The sequence below is a fragment of the Zingiber officinale genome, chromosome 9B, assembly GCF_018446385.1.
Source record: "Zingiber officinale cultivar Zhangliang chromosome 9B, Zo_v1.1, whole genome shotgun sequence".
NCBI lineage: Eukaryota > Viridiplantae > Streptophyta > Magnoliopsida > Zingiberales > Zingiberaceae > Zingiber > Zingiber officinale.
The window spans coordinates 76,341,234-76,364,487 of NC_056003.1; the positions used below are offsets into that span (position 1 = coordinate 76,341,234).

Consider the following 23,254-nt stretch of genomic DNA (forward strand, 5'->3'; position numbering starts at 1 on the left):
AATCATCCGATCGGAGGTGGACCAGCTCCTTGAAGTAGGACACGTTTGGGAGGTGCAATTCCCTTCATGGCTCGCCAATGTCATCCTAGTGGCCAAGCCTAATAACAAGTGGTCTGTCTGTATCGACTTCCATTACTTCAATAATGAAAGTCCCAAAGATTGCTATCAGCTCCCTTAGATCAACCAGATGGTTAACTCTACTTCAGGGTGCGAACGGATTTGCATGATAGATGCTTACTAGGGATACCATTAGATCCCCCTTGCTCAGGAGGACCAGGAGAAGGTAAGCTTCATCATCGTGGATGATACTTTCTATTATACAGATATGCTGTTTGGACTAAGAAATGTAGGAGAAATGTATCAAAGGATGATGTACAAGATCTTCGAAAGTAAATTGGGAGGAATGTCGAAGTCTACGTAGATGGCATCCTCATTAAGTCCGCTCAAGCAATAAATCTTATTGCAGACATTGAAGAGATTTGTGGCACCCTGCGATATTACAGATTAAAGCTAAATCCCCTGAAGTGTTTATTCAAAGCTAAAGGAGGAAAGTTTCTAGGATATATGGTCACTGAGTAGGGGATTGAAACCAATCTAAAAAAGGTTCAGACACTCTAGTGTTACGATTTCGCAAGTGCACGGATTCATCGTCAGTAATATATAAGATTTTCGAACCACAAGGACTGTTGATTAAGTACTAGAGATGTCACAAAGTAAGTTATCTAGACGGTCAAAAGTTGGCTTTGGCGCTTGCAAACTAACGAGAGTGATTGAAGAGAGAAAGAGAAGGATGAGAGAATTGATCTTGGAGGGAATTGAGCTTTGGGAAATGAATTATAGGATTTGGGTTTGTTGTGGTGGAACCTGATGCATCATGTTCTATCTTCTACTCATTGTCAATCAACATGCCTTCGCTGGAAGTTAAAGCTACTATCCTTAAGTACTGATAAGAGAAGATCCCTGTGAAATCATGTTACGATTAATCCCTGTCACTAGGGCGCCTCGGTAGATCACAAGAATACAAATCTAATCGATTTCATTAGGGATAGAGATAGGGGTTTGGTTTGGTGTCTTACTTCCTTGTGGAGAAGTTGCCTCTCATTTCAAGGGAATATCCTAGACGTCCATGAACGGGTTACCCCTGTCACTAGGGCCCCTCGGGTATACGATCTAAGATCCTCTCTTTACAAAATTAGCAATTCCTACACAATCAATTAACATGATAAGGCAACAAGTCTCATGCATATCAAATAGAAACGAAGCAAGAGAAATCATCCAATGAGTAAAGGCACAAACATAAGTCTTACATCAAATCCTATCCAAAACTACTCCCTACATCCATAGAAAAGGAGATATACTCCATTGTGAGGGAAGAACAACCCCAAAACATAAAGTAAAGCATACTTACAACCCTTGATGTGAGAAGAAGGGGAAGAAGAGATGCTTGCTGAGGTCTTCGATGTCTTGGGGATGCCTCCTTACTTTGGAGATCGACGGAACACTAAGGGATGGCGGTGGATGAAGCTCTAGGGTTTCCCCTGAAGGAGAGAACCCTTTCCCGATGAGAGGGATGAAGTCCCGAACCAATGATCTCAAGAATAGGGTTCTTGACCCTTTTATAAGCTAGGGCACGGGCGTCGCATGACCCGTGTCACGGTTGTGCGAGATCCGCACGACCCACTACATCCTCCCTTCGGGTTGAGTGGCACGGCCGTGCAGAATGGCCGACCGTGCAGAATGGCACGACCGTGTAGAATGGCACGGTCGTGCAGAATGGCACGACCGTGTCTTCCTTCTATTCTGGCCGCGCTGCACGACCGTGCCAATTGGCATGGCCGTGTGGATCTGGGGCTCTGCCTCTGGGGCACGGTCGTGCAGGATAGCATGACTGTGCACTGCTTGGTTGTGGTCATGGGGGCATGGTCGTGCAGGTTTGCACGACCATGCATGGATCCTCATCTGTTTGGTCGCACGGCCGTGCAAGAGTTGCACGACCGTGCCATGTTCTTCCTCTGTTTGGCCACACGGCCATGCGAGGTTGCACGACCGTGTTCTCTACCTCGTTCCGGTGCGTCGACGATTGCTATTTTTGCTCCGAAAGTTGTCCCTGTCAACACAAAATGGAACAAAAAGCATATCTCCGAACAAAAGAGTATTCATGATGAGTATGTGATAAAAGAGATGATCATGCAAAGAATATATATGTATAAAGCAGTGAATGTGTGTTAATGTAATACCCACTAAGCTTGTAAGATAAATATATGAATGTGGGATTTTGCCTTAGAAAATAATAGGAAGTGAGTTGAACCAAAAAGGAAATAAAAAGAAATAAAAATAGGGAGAGGTCAAGGATTGAACCTTGAACCTTTTATATTATATTTCATAGAATTAATGGGTAATAAACAGTTGGGATAGGAATAATATGTTGATAGAAAAGGAGGGAAACTTATGATAAAAATGAGAGTAAAAGCTAGCCAAAAGGAAACAAGAAAAGAGCAAGAGAAAGGCAACTTGCCTTCCTCCCTTCCTCTCCCTCTTCCTCTTTGATTTTGCCGAAAACTTAAAGAGGAATTTAGGGGATTCATTCCCCCTTATTTCACCATGAATGATGAGGATAAATAAATAAATAAAAATAAAAATAAAATAGAAAAAAAAGGCTAAGGGAGAAGGAAAGCAAAAACTAAGTTTGCTACTTCTTCCCCCTTAACATAAAAGGGAGCAAGAAAAGAGAAAACTATTTTTCTCTCATTTTCTCTCCTCCATCCTCTCCCTCACCGAGAACACCACAGTCCCCTCTTCTCCATCTTCGGCCCCAAAGCTAAGTTTTCCCTAAGAAAGCCTAAGATACAAGGAGGACTTAGCAAAGGAATCAAGGAAAAGGAACTAGAAGAAGAGACTACTTCTTCTTCACCATACCTTAGATCCACAAGCGAAAAGGATGTAAGCTTCCCCTCACCTATGGTACAAGGCGTTTTAAGTGTTTTTCGGATTTTATGAAGATTTTAAAACCTAGAAACAAGTTTGAGAAAATTCGGCCAAGAAGGGCTTTCAAAAAAATCTAATGATGTTTAAACTAGTCTTCACTACATGATAGATTTTTCTATGCTATGTAGAGGGGTTCTTCTTCATGCTTTTATACCTATATGATGCTTGATCAGAGGAGTACTGAACCCTAGAATTTCAGCCAAAAATATTCTTAAGAGGCTAGGGAAATTTATTGTTTTACCCAACTAGTACAAGGTTCTCCCTATGAAATATTAAGGATCATGTATTAGTTTTCTTCCTTAGAAGATATTTGAAACTAAAAGAAAACCCACTCATATGATTTGGTCAAGAAAGGGTTTAGGGTTAGGAAGACCTTTAAATTTAAATAACCATGCTCATGTGATAGAATACAAAGATCTTAAAGGATTTGTATGCTTGAATATTGCTAGAATTTCATGAACTCCTTCTTAGGGTTTTTCGGCCATGATGAGATGGATAGCTTAGAAAAGCTTAAACAAAATTTTAATATGCTCAAGACCTCTGTGCTGTTTAGATATGAAAGTTGTTCAATGCCCTCATGCTTAATTAGGGTGTAGAAAAATTAGTTGCATGACATATAACATGTATGACCACAAGGGGTCCTAGCTTATTCATGAACCAATTTGTATATATGTTTCTTAGTAACTTTTGCCATGAAACTTACTTAGGTTGTTCATGCTTTAGGCTACTTAAGAACCTAGCTAAAGAATGGTAGGTTTCGGCCATGAGAAAAAAAATAAAAGAAAAAGAGAAAAAGAAACCTAGAAAGCCTAAGACACAATTCATATGTATACTCATTATGCTTGTCTTTACATATGCTATGAAACTCGTATGACTTCATATGTTTTTATGTTATTTGAAGCAAGTTTAAACACTGATGAGTTTCATCCAAGTAGGGTTTAAATGACCTAGAGGCCTTAGAATTTAAACCAAAGGTGTTAAATTGCTTCTTATGAAAATATGATAACCTATTGCTTGTGTCACATGCTTGTATAATTTTTCCATGACCTAGATGGATCATTGTAAGTCTCGGCCATGAAGGTTTAGATGCCCTAGGGACCCTAGGACTTAAATTAAATATGCTCATGTCACTCTACATGAAATATGATAAGTAGAAAGTCAAGGTTCAATTGCTATATGTTGTTTTATGACCTAATTATGATGCTTTGATATACATGTTTCGGCCATGCTTTGATATACCATGATACTTGGTTGTTATGCCATGTCTAGCTATGTTTTATGCAATGCACTAGATATATGTTTCGGCCATGATGATGTTTGATATGCCATGACTAGTGGTGATTATATTATGATGCATGATATGCTTGAATAGAATGCTAGGTTATGCCATGATTAGTTGAGATTATGACTTGTTGATACATTCTTGATTATGTGCTGATTTTTGGTTTTAGTGAGTAGGAAAGGAACTTACTAAGCCATGAGTGCTCATAGCTTACTTTCCTTGTACCACAGATAAAGGAAAAAGCTGGATGAGTTAAAGGAGCAGCGGGAGGGGCAACGAAGATGTGTGTGGCGGTGGCTAGGCAACTAATTAAGAACCTGCTTTAAAACCTTTAAGAACTATGCTTTGGTTTTGTGAAATGTAATACACTATTGGTGACTTGATGTTAAGTTTTTATTGATTTTGTTATCATGTTATGAAACCATGTTAGTGTAGTTCGGTTTGAAATAAGTTAAGAAAAATAATTTTTAAGTCTTCCGCTGTAATACGTACGTAGAGTATCGTAGCCCCGTCCCTTAGGGTTAGCAGGGAGGCCGGGCGTTACAGTTAAAGCATGCATAAACGATCATAATATTTACGTACATTATCTAGGACATGCAAGCTCCACAGAATCTCATGGAGGCCCAAAAGCTAGTAGGGCATATCACAACACTCTCCAGATTCATATCCCCATTGATTGATTAGGCTCTCCCATTCTTTAAAATACTCCACCGAGCTACCATGTTTCAGTGGGATGAGGAGTATGGTAAGGCCTTTGGAGAACCGAAGTAGCACTTGGAGGCCATGTATTCCCATTTTAAGCCTATCACGGGAGAGCCTCTTTGGCTGTACTTATCAACCTCCCGGGAGGCCATGGGGGGAATTTTAGTCAAAGAGCATGATAGTGTAAAATAGATAGTATACTTTTTCAATAATTTATTAAAAGAAGTTAAGTCCCGCTACACTGCGCTCGAGAAGTTAGCTTATGAGTTAGTCCATACCGTTCGCCACTTAAGGCCTTATTTCCTTGCACACTCTATTACATTGCTCACCAATAAATCATTGGGGATAGTCCTCACCAACCCAGAAGCAGCCAGTCGACTCATTAAATAGACTACTAAGTTAAGCAAATATGATATACACTATCAGTCTTGGACAACCATCAAAGCCCAGACCTTGGTTGATTTCTTGACAGAAGTCCACCAACCTGACTTTGATGGAAAGTGGAAAATTTGTGTAGATGGATCCTCCACTCAGAAAGGGAGTGATGTAGCTATGCTTTTATATTCCCACAAGAAGATATCACGCAGTTGGTCATCCGGCTAAACTTTTGGACTTTCAATAACAAGACCAAATACGAAGCTTTATTCGTCGGGCAACAAGTAGCCAGCCAAAAACTTGTTGACCTCCGTAAGTGTACGGAAATGCCTTAAATAATAATAAAAGATATCGTATCCACAGGGACTGGAATAAGCACTAAAGATGTCTCAACATGAGTTAGCTAAACAACTAATCAATTGGTTGACAAAATCTAAGTGTAACTATGAAATGTAAACAAATAAATGAAAGAATAAGAAACAAGAATATGGGCAGTGATAAAGGTATATTCTAGGAGTTTTGGTTTCTTTGTAAGGTTCTTCAATGTAAACGATCTATCAAATCTTATTCCTCATTTGTCCATCATTTGTAGAAGGTTTCTGATTCCCTCTTGCAATAGACAACCGGCCTAGGATTGAAATATATCTAAACGTGATCAATTAGAAATGAATCTATGTTGTCCTTACACGGGCTTGCCTGTCACGTGTGCCCCTCGGAAAATCAACATAGAATTCATCACTCCTCAACAGCATCAAGATACAATATATAAACACATACAATTTATCCTACCCTCTTGAAATACCTAAATTCCCCTTCAAGATTACACCTCAAACGTCCTTACACGAGCATGTTCTTGTCACGAACGTTCCTCAAAAAATTGAATGAGGAATTACCTCTACAAGATCCACAAGATATCCAAACATTCAATCAAGCATGGTACTTAAGCCTTAATGACAACAATCCACATAAGAAAGAATAGATACAAACAGGGCAAAATCATAGAAATAGGAATTAGGCAAATCCACAAGAGTTTACATCAAATCTCCATTACAAATACTCCCTCCATCCTAGAACAAGAGATCTAATCCATGGAATAAGGAAAGAATCCCAAAGATAAGGAAAAGACAAGCATCTTAATCCCCAAATCCAAGAAAGAAAGGGAAGAAAAGCTTATCTATGATGAAGAGTCATCTTCAGATCCAATCCTCTTTCCCCGGAGTCGAAACGTTGAAGATCCGCCCTTAATTCGCCGAAAATCCTCCCAAGAAGGTGGAGGAACGCCCAAATATAGAATTCCCCCCCAAAAAGGAAGAAGATCTCCTTTAAAATGAAGAAGAAACCTTTATATAGAGATGGAAATTCGGGCGCCACACGGCCCTAGGGCCTGGCCGTGTGTGGGACACGGCCTAGTTAACTCCCCTCTCTACCTATCTCACACGGTCGTGTGTGAGACACGACCATGTCTGGCTCTACCCCTACACCCCTTGCACGGCCATGTAGATCCACAAGGCCTGCACTGCCTCCGGCTCTGGAGCTCCTGCACGGGTCGTGTGAAGCACACGGTTAGGGCATTCTTGGCCTCTGGAATTGTTGCACGGGTCGTGTGTAGCACACGACCAGGGCATTCTTCGGCTCTGGAAGGCTTGCACGGCCGTGTAGTGTACACGGCCTGGCTTCCTCTGGCTTCTCATCTTGGCACGATCGTCTGAGGTTCACGCGGCCAAGGCCACTTCCTTTCCTGTTGCAATCACACGGCCAATCATCCACGCACGGCCTGGGCAACCCCCAAGGCAGGGTCGTGTGAGGTACAAGAATGGTGCCTTCCTCCTTTGCGTCACTTGCAGATTTGGCCTTGAACACAAAATCTTCACCAAATTCGACTCCTGTGTACAGAAAATGCACAAAAGCATATCTCCGAACAAAAAAAGTAAATATGCTAAAAGGAAAGCTGGAAGTACGAAAATACGTTGACAAAGCATGTACAAAGTATGTGAATGTGCGTCAAAACATGCTAAACAAGTGTATATAATCTACGCACATCACACCCCCAGACTTAAACCTTTGCTTGCCCCCAAGCAAAATGCTGCAATCTAAATTCATATGTTCTACAATGTTCTCATATCCCTAATGCATTCTCCTAACTCTATCAAAAAGTTTCATTGACAAGCATGATCATGGAATTAAGTTAAGTAAGGCTCAAGCATAAGTAACCTGTGCACAGTGCAAATAAAACAACTCAAAACTCTTCAAGTTTCAATTTATGTCCAAGTCAAGTCGTCATCATGTTTGAATTCCTAATGTTTCCAGTGATAGACAAGTAACCAGTGATAGACACTTACTTGCCATACACTTGGTTCATATTTCTCAATCAACCCAAGGTCTCAAAGGCGTGCTCAATCTCAAGAGAAACTAAGCAGTCATTTCCCCAGTAACCTAACTCGGTCTCAAAGGGGTGACTTACTAGATTCCACTCACGACAACTATTTTTTATATCCCTTATTCACTTTTTTTCTGCTTTTTTTCATACTTTTTTTTCTCATAAGTATTTGAATTGTGCAAATCTTATTCATAAATGTACTTTTAGCACAAATGTTGGGATATTTTGATTTTTCCAAATGAGCTTACATGAGTTGAGCCTCATCCAGTAACCAAAATGAAGTTTGAGAAATCTCCATGGAAACCAAGTACTAAACAAGCAAAATGAATCATGACTATTTCAATGAAATCAACCATTCAAGCATCAAGTATAGGTTTAGTGAAGATAAGTTCCTTAAGGTCAAGCCAAAACTAAAACTCATCAGTTGGTTAGTCCTAGGAAAATGTACCGGTTCCACTGTACAAAAGTTTTTGTACAAGTGTCAAACCTTTCCTTAAATAACCTATTGTATTATTTAGAAATTAAATTAGGAATCGCAGACGGAACTTAACATCATTGATTCCAAATTTAACTTATCTGTTCTTAATGGTTTAGATTTGAATCGCAAGCGGAACTTAACACTATTGATTCAAATCTACCTAAGTTATTAATTCCATAAATATTAATTTCTAAAATTGGCTTCCAGGACTTCATGGTGAGGCACACGGCCTTCTTGGATATGGGAGCAACCACCACCGCCTAGGCAAAGCCTTTTAAGGAAAGCTAATATTTATTTCCTTAAATAACTCTAGGTTAACCAAAAAGAACAATCGAATCACAAATTTGAAAAAGAAGAAAATACAAACTCAAAAAAACTATTTCGAAAACTCTAGAATCATATGCCTCTTGTGTTTGGTATTTCCATAAATAACTATACAAAGAAAACTAGTATGATGCGGAAAACAATTACTACTTATACCTTTCTTTGTAAGCAAAAATAACCTCTTGATCTTCTACCGTATTCCTCTTCTTATCTCAGACGTTGTGTGACCAACAATCTTCCGAGACGAGAACCACCAAGCTCCTTCTTCTCCAAGCTAGATCCGGCCACCATTAATTCTCCATGCGAAGTAAAGATCCGGCCACCACCACCAAGCTCCAAGGGATGCTAGAAACGAAGCCTTCTTTCTCTCCTTCTTCTCCTAGCTAGAACCGGCCACCATGGACTTCCCTTAAGTTGATGCCGCCGGCTACAAAGGAGGACGAGAAAAGAAGGAGAAGAGGAGACCCTAGGGCCGGCCACACCAAGGAGGAAAAGAGAGGAAGAAAAGAATAGAGTCATTAGCCATGAAGGCACCTCTACCCCCTCTTTTATAATCCTTGGTCTTGGCAAATAAGGAAATTTTAATAAAAACTTCCTTAATTCCTTTGCCATGAAAAAGAAAAAATTATTTAATTAAAAATAATTTTCTTTTCTTAATATCAATGGCCCGCCACCTACAATCCCCAAATCAAGGAAATTTTAATTCACACAATAATTAAAACTTCCTAATTTATTTCCGGAAATTTTAGAAAAAATTTCTCCAATAATTTTTTCCCTTCATGGTGAATTATAAAAAGGAAATTTTATAAATTAAAACTTTCTTTTAAACATGTGGATAAAAAGAAAGTTATCTCTAAAAATTAAAATATCTTTCAATCTACAAATAAGGAAAGATATCAAATCTTTTCTTAATCTTTTGTAGAAACTTATAAAAGAGAATATTTAATTTTTAAACTCTCTTTTAAATCATGAACATGGTTAAAAAGGAAAGTTTCATAAAATTTAAAATCCACTTTTTAATCTACAAATAAGGAAAGATTTTAAATCTTTTCTTAAACTTTTGTAGAAAGCTATAAAAGGAAAGATTTAAATTTTAAACTCTCTTTTAAAACCATGGAATCCACATAAGAAAAAATTTATAAATAAAATCCTTTTTAATATGATGTGGCCGGCCACATCATGCTTGGAGTCCAAGCATTGGCCGGCCACAACTTGGCTCAACCTTTGGGTCTTGGCCGGCCCTAGATTGGGTTCCAAGTTAGCTTGGCCGGCCCCTATAGGTTGGGTAAGAAGGTGGGTATGTGGTGGGTATAATTCTCTATATACAAGAGGCTACGATAGGGACCGAGAGGAGGAATTGGTTTTGGTCTCCCAATGAAATTAAGCATCCCGTGTTCGCCCCGAACACACAATTTCATCAATAATAATTCATTCCACTAAAGAACTATTATTGAACTACCGTACCAATCCCAAATTATATTTTTGGGCTCCTTCTTATTATGAGTGTGTTAGTCTCCCTGTGTTTAAGATGTCGAATGTCCACTAATTAAATGAGTTACTGACAACTCACTTAATTAATATCTTAGTCTAAGAGTAGTACCACTCAACCTTATCGTCATGTCGGACCAAGTCCACCTGTATGGTTTAACATGACAATCTTTATGAGCTCCTCTTGGGGACATTATCAACCTAGATTTACTAGGACACAGTTTCCTTCTATAATCAACAAGTCACACTATAAGTAACATCATTTCCCAACTTATCGGGCATTTTGATTTATCGAACTAAATCTCACCCTTTGATAAGTCAAAGAAATAAATATTAAATATATGTGCTTGTTATTATATTAGGATTAAGAGCACACACTTCCATAATAACTAAGGTCTAGTTCTTTTATTAAATCAGTATAAAAAGAACTTACCTTAAATGGTCCTGCTCAATACACTTAAAGTGTACTAGTGTAATTTATTAGTCAAGATAAACTAATGCCTAATTACACTACGACTATTCCAATGGTTTGTTCCTTTCCATCTTAGTCGTGGGCTACTGTTTATAATTTATAAAGAACCGATAACATAATCTTCTGTGTGTGACACCACACACTATGTTATCTACAATATAAATTAATTGAACATCTACATTTGGTATATATAAACGTAGACACTTGACCAATGTGATTCTTATAAATGTTTATACAAAAGCTAGGCTTTTAGTATACACTCCAACAATCTCCCACTTATACTAAAAGACTATGCTACCATAAATGCTGCCATACATCTGATTCCCAAATCTTTAACATGCCCATCAAAAGCTCTTGCCTCAAGGACCTTAGTGAAAAGATCTTCAGGGTTATCATCTGATGCAATCTAGGTGACAACAACTTTTCCTCGTTATACGAAATTTCGTATTGGGTAGTACTTGCGCTCTATTGTGTTTACTTGCCTTATGGACTTATGGTTTCTTCGAGTTTGCTACTGCACCACCATTATTACAAAAATTGTAACAATTTTTGGACAAACCAGAAATCATTATCTAAGTCCATCTTGAGGTTACTGAGTCATTTAGCTTCTATGGCTGCCTCTGAGGCTGCCACATACTCAACTTCCATAGTGGAGTCTGAAAAGCACCTATACTTAACACTCCTCCATAGTTATGGCTTTACCTCCTAAAGTAAACACAAAACCCCGAGGTTGACTTACTATTATCCCTATCTGATTGGAAATCTGGATCCGTGTAACCCACAAGGAGCAAATCATCTGACTAGTAAACTTAGCATATAATCTTTAGTCCTTCTAAGGTACTTCAACATATGCTTTCACAACAGTCCAATGTCCTTGTCCAGGGTTACTTTGATATCTTCTAACCATGCCCACGGTAAAACAGATATCCGATCTCGTGCATAGCATACATTAGGTTTCCTACAGCCGAAGCATAAGGAACTACCTTCATGCCCTTTACTTCCTTTGATATCTTTGAAGATATCTCTTTAGATAAAGCCGCTCCATGCCTAAAAGGTAGAAATACCTTTCTTGGAGTTTTGCATGCTAAAACAAGCTCGTTATATGAAGCTTGGGATAAGCACAATATTCTTTTCTTGCGATCCTTGATCCCTAGAATATGTGCTCATTCTCCTAAGTCCTTCATAACGAATTGCTTGGACAACCATACCCTTACTTCCGATAACACCTTGATATTGTTTCCATGTAACGCCCGCCCTCCCTGCTAACTCTAAGGGACGGGGCTACGATACTCCATGTACAAATTTTTCTTTTTAAAACAGCGGAAGACTTAAAATAATTTTCTTAGTTTAATAAAAACTTTTCTTTTGTTTTTCTTTTCATCAAATCTGAACTACACTATCATGGCATCAATAACATGATATCAAAATTAGTAGAAACATAACATCAAGTCACACATAGGGTACTACAATTCATGATACCAAAGCATAGTTCTTTAAAAATTTTTAAAGCAGGTTCTTATTTGGTTGCCTAGCCACTGCCACACACATCTCCTTGCCTCTCCTGCTGCTCCTTTAGCTCATCCAGCTTTTTTCTTTATCTGTTGTACAAGGAAAGTAAGCTATGAGCACTCATGGCTCAATAAGTTCCTTTCCTACTCACTAAAACCAAAAATCGTCACATGATCAAAGAATGTCTCAACATAACATGATCACAACTAGTCATGGCATAACATATCATACTCTTTAAGCATATCATGTAACATAACAAAATCATAACTAGTCATGGTATATCATCTCTTAAAGAATAGCATGAAACATAACATAATCATATCTAATCATGGCATATCATAGTATCATCATAAGGTGGCATGGCATATCAATCTCTTAAAGCATAGCATGAAACATAACATAATCGTATCTAATCATGGCATATCATAAATCATAGCATCATCACAACATGATCAAAAGATATATGCAATATGATTTTGAAAACATGTATCCGAAAAACATGTGTATGTCTCATGATCTTTAAAACTATTTCTTCTTACATATATACTTGAACATAATATCAACATAATCAGGGCCCCGGCTTGTACCACACATAGATAAATCACGTAGATATGCGTGCTTCCTTAGTATATCCAAGGTAGCAAGTCTTGAATCATACTAGGTACTAGGTCCGGATCACACAGCCATAGACCTAGGGGAGTACTAAGGAGCCCATCCCTTTGTTTTTACTAGCCTGGATCACACAGCCAAAGGCCTAGGGACTGATTAGGAGCCCACCCTTGGTACAAGCCTTACAAAGTAAAGTAGCATGTATAAAAATGCATCATTTAGTCACATAGCATATCATAGAAGTATGCATCACTTAGGCATACATCATATCATAAAAGTATGCATCACTTAGGCATACATCATATCATAAATAGTATGCATCACTTAGGCATACATCATGTCATAAAAAGTATGCATCACTTAGGCATACATCATGTCATAAAAAGTATGCATCACTTAGGCATACATCATGTCATAAAAGCATGCATATTTTCACCACATAGCATATCATGAGAGCATGCGTATTTTAGGCACATAGCATATCATCAAAGCATGCATATTTCTATCCACATAGCATAACATAAAAGCATGCATATTTTAAGCACATAGCATATCATCAAAGCATGCATATTTCTATCCACATAGCATATCATGAAAGCATGCATATTTTAAGCACATAGCATATCATCAAAGCATGCATATTTCTATCCACATAGCATATCATGAAAGCATGCATATTTTAAGCACATAGCATATCATCAAAGCATGCATATTTCTATCCACATAGCATATCATGAAAGCATGCATATTTTAAGCACATAGCATATCATCAAAGCATGCATATTTCTATCCACATAGCATATCATGAAAGCATGCATATTTTAAGCACATAGCATATCATCAAAGCATGCATATTTCTATCCACATAGCATATCATGAAAGCATGCATTTTTTTTTTAAGCACATAGCATATCATCAAAGCATGCATATTTCTAAGCACATATCATATCATGGAAAGTATAAATCACAAGCATACATGTTTAAGCATAAGGGTGTATCATGTGATTATACTATCATAAGAAACATGGTAACATAGTTAGCTTGGGTTCTAAGCTTCCTAATCCCTTGGGTTCTTATCATGGCCGAACCCCCTTTAGATCTCAATTTAGGTAAAAACAACCTCCAAGCATGTGGAACCTAACCACATCAATTTCATAGGAAGCATTATAAACATGATTAATTAACTTGGTTTCTAAGTTCTCCATGTCCCTAAACTTCATGTGGCCGAACCCTATCAGGTGTGAAACAAGGTCCCAAATGTCATGAAAGTATGGAATCCTTAAACCATATTTATAGCATTTTTTTCCAAGTAACATAGTAAGCATATTTGAGCTAGTTCCTAAGTTCTTCAAGCCCTTAACATATGTCATGGCCGAAATTTAACAAGTATTCATTAGGGCTAAAAGCAAGCATACACGCATGTGAACTTGAACTAACATCATGTATAAATTCATAATAAGGCATCATACAATGGGTATGGCCGAAACTTACTCTAGCCTCATTTTAGGTCATTAAACAACATATAACATGAGAACTTTGGCTTTCTACTTATCATATTTCATGTAGAGTGACATGAGCATATTTAATTTTTGTTCTAGGGTTTCTAGGGAATCTATCCCTTCATGGCCGAAACATACAATGGTCCATTTAGGTCATGGAAAAATTATACAAGCATGTGACTCAATCAACATATTATCATATTTCCATAAGAAGCATTTTTAACACATTTGGTTTCAATTCTAAGGCCTCTAGGTCATTTAAACCTTACTTGGCCGAGACACATCAGTGTTTAAACTTGCTTCAAATAGCCTAAAAGCATAGGAAGTCATACAAGTTTCATAGCATGTATAAAGACAAGCATAATAAACATACATGTGAATTGTGTCTTAGGCTTCCTAGGTTTCTTTCCTTTTTTTCTTTTATTTTTTTCCTCATGGCCGAAACCTACCAATCCCTAAACTAGGTTTTAAGTGGCCTAAAGCATGGAAAACCTAAGTAAGTTTCATGGCAAAAATTACTAAGAACATCATATACAAATTTGGTTCATAAACAAGCTAGGACCCTTGTGATCTTACATGTCATATATCATGTAACTAAATTCCCTATACCCTAATTAAGCATGAGAGCATTAAACAACTTTCATATCCTAATATCACAGAGGTCTTGAGCATGTTAAAATTTTGTTTAAGCTTTTCTAAGCTATCCATCTTATCATGGCCGAAAATCTTAATAAAGAGTTCATGAATTTCTAGCAATATTCAACATGCAATTCTTTAAGAGAACTCTATATTCTATCATATAAACATGGTTACTTAAATTCAAAGGTCTTCCTAACCCTAAGCTCTTTTCTTGGGCGAAACATATGAGTGGATTTCTTTTGGTTCCAAGTAACTTTTAAGCAAGAAAAACCAACAAAAGACCCTTAGTAATTCATGGAGGGAATCTTGTACTAGTTTGGTTAACCAATGATTTCCCTAACCTCTTTAAAATATTTTTGGCCGAAATTCTAGGGTTAGGTACTCCTCTGACCAAGCATCATATAGGTATAAAAACATGAAGGAAAACCTTCCTACATAGCATAGAAAAATATCATGAAATGAGGACTTGTTTAAACCTTCATAGATTTGCAAACTCTTCTTTGGCCGAATTTTTCTTAAATTCTTTTCTAGGTTTTCTAATCCTCATAAAATCTGAAAAGAACATAAAACGCCTTGTACCACAGGTGAGGGGAAGCTTACATCCGTTTCGCTTGTGGTTCTAAGGTGTGGTGATGGAAGAAGTAGCCTCTTCTTCTAGTTCACTTCCCTTGATTCCTTGCTAAGTCCTCCTTGTATCTTAGGCTTTCTTAGGAGAAAAACCTTGGCTTGGGCCGAAGATGGAGGAGAGGGGACTGATGGTTCGGTGAGGGAGAGGGAAGAATGAGAGAAATGAGAGAAAATAAAATCTTCTCTTTACATATTCTCTTTTATGTTAAGGGGGAAGAGGTAGCAAACTTGGTTTTTGCTTTCCTTCTCCCTTAGCCCTTTTTTCATTTTTTTATTTTTATTTTATTTATTTATTTGTTCTCATCATTCATGATGAAACAAGTGGGAATGAATCCCCTTAATGCTCCTCTTTAAGTCACGGCAAAAAGAGAGAGGAAGAGGAGGAGAAAAGAAGGAAGGCAAGTTGCATTTCTCTTGTTCTTTTCTTGTTTTCTTTTGGCTAGCTTTTACTCTCATCCTTATCATGAGTTTCCCTCCTTTGCTATCAATATAGTATTCCTATCCCAACTGGTTATTACCCATTAATCTTATCATTTACATCATGAGAGGTTCAAGGTTCAATCCTTGACCATTTTCCCTATTTTTATTTCTTTTTATTTCTTTTTGGTTCAACATTCTACTAATATTTTTCTAAGGCAAATTCATCATTCTCATATTTATCTTAAAAGATTAGTGGGTGTTACAGTACCCCGTACCTCATAAAAAGTTCGTCCTCGAACTTTAAAATAGCTACATCAGGTGGCACTGAACTTCCGGCTGAGTGCATCGGCCACCTTGTTCACCTTTCCTGGGTGATAAAGAATCTCACAGTCGTAATCTTTAACTAGCTCGAGCCATCGACGTTGCCTCATATTCAGGTCTTTTTGTGTGAAGAAATATTTCAGACTCTGATGGTCGGTATAAATCTTACACTGAGCTCCATATAAATAATGTCTCCATATTTTGAGAGCGAAGACCACAGCTGCTAGTTCTAAGTCATGAATGGGATAATTCTTCTCATGCTCTTTAAGTTGTCTAGAAGCGTAGGCAATGACTTTGCCATCTTGCATGAGTACAGCTCCAAGTCCTGTGATGGAAGCATCGCTGTACATATCGAAGCCTCTGTTGGTTTCCGGGAGAGTAAGAATCGGAGCACTGGTCAGTCTCCTTTTTTAATTCCGCGAAACTCTTCTCGCAAGCTTCTGTCCATTCATACTTTGTATTTTTCTTGGTGAGGGCGGTCATAGGGGTTGCAATTTTAGAGAAATTCTCTACGAATTTCCTCTAATAGCCTGCTAGCCCGAGAAAACTCCTGACTTCGCTGGCATTCCTTGGTCTGTTCTAGTTATTTACAGCTTCGATTTTGCTTGGATCCACCATAACTCCATCTTTGGAGATGACATGACCTAGAAATATTACCCGGTCAAGCCAAAACTCGCATTTGGAGAATTTTGCATATAGTTGTTTCTCTTGCAGGATCTGTAGTACAGTATTCAGGTGTTCAGCATGTTCTTCTGGGGTTCTCGAGTAGATAAGTATATCGTCAATAAAGACGATTACAAATTTATCAAGATATGTCATAAATACCCGATTCATCAGATCCATAAACACTGCAGGAGCATTGGTTACTCCGAAAGGCATAACTATGAACTCATAGTGTCCATATCGGGTTCGAAATGCTATTTTTGGTATATCATCTGGTTTCACCTTCACTTGATGATAACCGGATCGTAGGTCTATCTTTGAGAAAACGGTCACACCCTTTAGTTGGTCGAACAGGTCATCGATCCGTGGGAGTGGGTACCGGTTCTTGATTGTCACATTATTCAGCGCTCGGTAGTCTATACACATTCACATAGACCCATCCTTCTTCTTTACCAACAGCACTGGAGCTCCCCATGGAGAGTGACTAGGACGAATAAGTCCCTTGTCGAGTAATTCGGATAAATGTTCCTGAAGCTCCTTTAATTCAGCCGGAGCCATACGATAAGGTGCCTTTGAGATCGGCTGAGTACCAGGAATCAATTTGATCTCAAATTCTATCTCTCTGTCAGGGGCCAACCCTGGTAGTTCATCAGGAAATACTTTTGGATAGTTGCATACTACCCTGACATCCTCTAGCTTCGGGTCTTTGACTTGATTGGTATCAACCACGTGCGCTAGAAACCCCATACATCCTTTATCTAACATCCTTTGTGCTTTAATAGATGAAAATAACTTCTCTGTTCCCTTCGGTTCCCCGTAAAACTCAAACTCTGGTTCAGTTTCGGGTTGGAAAATCACTTTCCTTTTGCGGCACTCGATTGAAGCGCCGTACTTGCTAAGGAAATCCATGCCCAGTATTATATCATAATCCTGCATATCAAGTACTATCAGATTGCAGTAGAGTTCTCTGTTTGCGATCCGAATGAGTACTGCTCGCAGCATATGGTCCGATGGCATAATCTCCCCAGATGGTAAGGTTGTTAAGAATGTGTCCTCTAAAGTTTGGAGTGGTATATCTAGCTTCTTCATAAAAGGTATTGAGATGAACGAGTGTGTTGCCCCGGTATCAAATAATACTACAGCATACTGATTGTAAATAAGTAGCTGACCTGTGACAACAGTAGAGGCATTCGCCACGTCTTCCTTGGTAAGAGAGTAGACTCTGGCGTTCGTCATAGTGGGAGGGGCTTCCAATCTTCCTTGGCTGATTGAAGTCCCTTCTATGGCAGCTTGCATCTGGTGAAGCTGTGCGGGGGTACTCCTGTTCTGAAAGTTCTGCGGAGGTGGTGCCTGAGGCTGAGTAGGGTAATTTCTTGCCAAATGACCTTCCTTTCCGCAGTTGTAGCACTTTCTGGTGCTTAGGAGACATACTCCAGAATGCATCTTTCCACATGTGGCACACTGAGGGTAGTTGGTTTGCTTATTGGCTGGACCACCTTTTGTGTTATTCCACTGTTTCCTCTTTCCACCTGAGTTTCCTTTCCAGTCGGTTCTGGTATTGTGCGATTTTTGTCCTCCGGTCAGTGCTTGGTTCTTGCCCTTGTTCATTGCTTTCTGGTAGTGCTCGGTTATCAGGGCACTGCTGACTAGCTCCACTGCAGTCTGCGGTCTATTAACTCCGCCGGCTACGTTCAGAGCTATCTCGGGTCGGAGCATCTTTAACATTAATCGGACCCTTTCTTTTTCAGTACGGATCAGTTCTGGGCACAGACGTGCTAGGCGGTTGAACTTCTTGATGGCTTCGTTAACTGACAGATCACCTTGCCGGAACTTAGTGAACTCGTCATAGTGCTTGTTGGTCACTTGCATATGGAAGAATTCTTCTAAGAACTCTGTCTCAAAATCTGTCCACTGCATCTGGTTTATTTGTCTTTTCACCTTTACTCGATCCCACCACATCCGGGCATCTCCGGTAAGGCAAAACGACGCGCATTTGACCTTTTCGTGTTCAGGCCAGTCCAGTAGTTCCATTATGCTCTCTACGGTCTTGAGCCAGGCTTGTGCATCCCATGGTTCGCAGTTTCCCGAGAATGCTTCCGACTTAAGCCTTTACCACTGAATCAGATAAGCCTCTTGTCGGACCATCGGAGTAGGGGCTGCCGGGGGCACTGGTGCGGCTGTAGGTATAACTGGTAGTGTATTCTGATTGGCAGGTGGGGTAACTAGGTTGCCTTGCTGACCCATTAAGGTAGTGATCAGCTGCTGTTGCTCTGTGATCTGATGCTGGAGGTCTGCGACTACCTGTGTCAGGTCTGGTGGAGTCACTGTCCCCTCGGTTCGAGCATTGCGTGTCCTAACCATGTTTATCTAAATAATAACTAATAGACTAGTGTAAGTGGTTATCATTTTTAGCCAATCTAACGTACTGTTTTGTTTCTATCTATTTGTTCTGATATTATTCCTAACCTACTGATATGTAATCCTAATCTAAATTATAACTAAAAGCATGGAATAACACATCAAACATAAGCAAGCAAAACATGAACTAAAGCATAAGCAACATAAGGAAAAATAAAGAATAGAGTGACAAACAACATAACATAAGGAAATAAAGCATAAGCAATATAGCAAAGAAAATAAAGCATAGGCAATATAACAAGGAAGAAAATAAAATAAAGCATAAGTCATATAACATGAAACTAAGCATAAGCATATAACAAGAAAATTAAGCATAAACATTCTTACTTGGAGCGGCAGGTCAGAGGCTTGATGTGTGTGTAGTGAGCTGGCAAAAACTTGGCTCTGATACCAACCCGTAACGCTCGCCCTCCCTGCTAACTCTAAGGGACGGGGCTACGATACTCCATGTACAAATTTTTCTTTTTAAAATAGCGGAAGACTTAAAATAATTTTCTTAGTTTAATAAAAACTTTTCTTTTGTTTTCCTTTTCATCAAATCTGAACTACACTATCATGGCAACAATAACATGATATCAAAATTAGTAGAAACATAACATCAAGTCACACATAGGGTACTACAATTCATGATACCAAAGCATAGTTCTTTAAAAGTTTTTAAAACAGGTTCTTATTTGGTTGTCTAGCCACTGCCACACACATCTCCTTGCCTCTCCTGCTGCTCCTTTAGCTCATCCAGCTTTTTCCTTTATCTGTGGTACAAGGAAAGTAAGCTATGAGCACTCATGGCTCAGTAAGTTCCTTTCCTACTCACTAAAACCAAAAATCGTCACATGATCAAAGAATGTCTCAACATAACATGATCACAACTAGTCATGGCATAACATATCATACTCTTTAAGCATATCATGCAACATAACAAAACCATAACTAGTCATGGTATATCATCTCTTAAAGCATAGCATAAAACATAACATAATCATATCTAATCATGGCATATCATAGTATCATCATAAGGTGGCATGGCATATCAATCTCTTAAAGCATAGCATGAAACATAACATAATCGTATCTAATCATGGCATATCATAAATCATAGCATCATCACAACATGATCAAAAGGTATATGCAATATGATTTTGAAAACATGTATCCGAAAAACATGTGTATGTCTCATGATCTTTAAAACCATTTCTTCTTACATATATACTTGAACATAATATCAACATAATCAGGGCCCCGGCTTGTACCACACATAGATAAATCACGTAGATATGCGTGCTTCCTAAGTATATCCAAGGTAGCAAGTCTTGAATCATACTAGGTACTAGGTCCGGATCACACAGCCATAGACCTAGGGGCGTACTAAGGAGCCCATCCCTTTGTTTTTACTAGCCTGGATCACACAACCAAAGGCCTAGGGACTAATTAGGAGCCCACCCTTGGTACAAGTCTTAGAAAGTAAAGTAGCATGTATAAAAATGCATCATTTAGTCACATAGCATATCATAGAAGTATGCATCACTTAGGCATACGTTATGTCATAAAAGTATGCATCACATAGGCATACATCATATCATAAATAGTATGCATCACTTAGGCATACATCATGTCATAAAAAGTATGCATCACTTAGGCATACATCATGTCATAAAAGCATGCATATTTTCACCACATAGCATATCATGAGAGCATGCGTATTTTAGGCACATAGCATATCATCAAAGCATGCATATTTCTATCCACATAGCATATCATAAAAGCATGCATATTTTAAGCACATAGCATATCATCAAAGCATGCATATTTCTATCCACATAGCATATCATAAAAGCATGCATATTATCACCACATAGCATATCATAAAAGCATGCATATTTCTATCCACATAGCATATCATGAAAGCATGCATTTTTTTTTTAAGCACATAGCATATCATCAAAGCATGCATATTTCTAAGCACATATCATATCATGGAAAGTATAAATCACAAGCATACATGTTTAAGCATAAGGGTGTATCATGTGATTATACTATCATAAGAAACATGGTAACATAGTTAGCTTGGGTTCTAAGATTCCTAATCCCTTGGGTTCTTATCATGGCCAAACCCCCTTTAGATCTCAATTTAGGTAAAAACAAACTCCAAGCATGTGGAACCTAAATTATCATCACATCAATTTCATAGGAAGCATTATAAGCATGATTAACTTGGTTTCTAAGTTCTCCATGTCCCTAAACTTCATGTGGCCGAACCCTATCAGGTGTAAAACAAGGTCCCAAATGTCAAGAAAGTATGGAAACCTTAAACCATATTTATAGCCTTTTTTTGCAAGTAACATAGTAAGCATATTTGAGCTAGTTCCTAAGTTCTTCAAGCCCTTAACATATGTCATGGCCGAAATTTAACAAGTATTCATTAGGGCTAAAAGCAAGCATACAAGCATGTGAACTTGAACTAACATCATGTATAAATTCATAATAAGGCATCATACAATGGGTATGGCCGAAACTTACTCTAGCCTCATTTTAGGTCATTAAACAACATATAGCATGAGAACTTTGGGTTTCTACTTATCATATTTCATGTAGAGTGACATGAGCATATTTAATTTTTGTTCTAGGGTTTCTAGGGCATCTATCCCTTCATGGCCGAAACATACAATGATTCATTTAGGTCATGGAAAAATTATACAAGCATGTGACACAATCAACATATTATCATATTTCCATAAGAAGCATTTTTAACACATTTGGTTTCAATTCTAAGGCCTCTAGGTCATTTAAACCTTACTTGGCCGAGACTCATCAGTGTTTAAACTTGCTTCAAATAGCCTAAAAGCATAGGAAGTCATACAAGTTTCATAGCATGTATAAAGACAAGCATAATAAACATACATGTGGATTGTGTCTTAGGCTTCCTAGGTTTCTTTCCTTTTTTTCTTTTATTTTTTTCCTCATGGCCGAAACCTACCAATCCCTAAACTAGGTTTTAAGTGGCCTAAAGCATGGAAAACCTAAGTAAGTTTCATGGCAAAAATTACTAAGAACATCATATACAAATTTGGTTCATAAACAAGCTAGGACCCTTGTGATCTTACATGTCTTATATCATGTAACTAAATTCTCTATACCCTAATTAAACATGAGAGCATTAAACAACTTTCATATCCTAATATCACAGAGGTCTTGAGCATGTTAAAATTTTGTTTAAGCTTTTCTAAGCTATCCATCTTATCATGGCCGAAAATCTTAATAAAGAGTTCATGAATTTCTAGCAATATTCAACATGCAATTCTTTAAGAGAACTCTATATTCTATCATATAAACAAGGTTACTTAAATTCAAAGGTCTTCCTAACCCTAAGCTCTTTTCTTGGCCGAAAAATATGAGTGGATTTCTTTTGTTTCCAAGTAACTTATAAGCAAGAAAAACCAACAAAAGACCCTTAGTAATTCATGGAGGGAATCTTGTACTAGTTCGGTTAACCAATGATTTCCCTAACCTCTTTAAAATATTTTTGGCCGAAATTCTAGGGTTAGGTACTCCTCTGACCAAGCATCATATAGGTATAAAAACATGAAGGAAAACCTTCCTACATAGCATAGAAAAATATCATGAAATGAGGACTTGTTTAAACCTTCCTATATTTGCAAACTCTTCTTTGGCCGAATTTTCTTAAATTCTTTTCTAGGTTTTCTAATCCTCATAAAATCTGAAAATCACATAAAACGCCTTGTACCACAGGTGAGGGGAAGCTTACATCCGTTTTGCTTGTGGTTCTAAGGTGTGGTGATGGAAGAAGTAGCCTCTTCTTCTAGTTCCCTTCCCTTGATTCCTTGCTAAGTCCTCCTTGTATCTTAGGCTTTCTTAGGAGAAAAACCTTGGCTTGGGCCGAAGATGGAGGAGAGGGGACTGATGGATCGGTGAGGGAGAGGGAAGAATGAGAGAAATGAGAGAAAATAATATCTTCTCTTTACATATTCTCTTTTATGTTAAGGGGGAAGAGGTAGCAAACTTGGTTTTTGCTTTCCTTCTCCCTTAGCCCTTTTTTTATTTTTTTCTT

The 23,254-nt window shown here is 38.2% G+C and overlaps 1 pseudogene; it reads left to right on the forward strand.

Moving 5' to 3' along the window:
• The first annotated feature begins 1,773 nt into the window (after window positions 1-1,773).
• LOC122023069 overlaps window positions 1,774-23,254 on the forward strand; it is a 115,211-nt pseudogene continuing 93,730 nt past the window's right edge.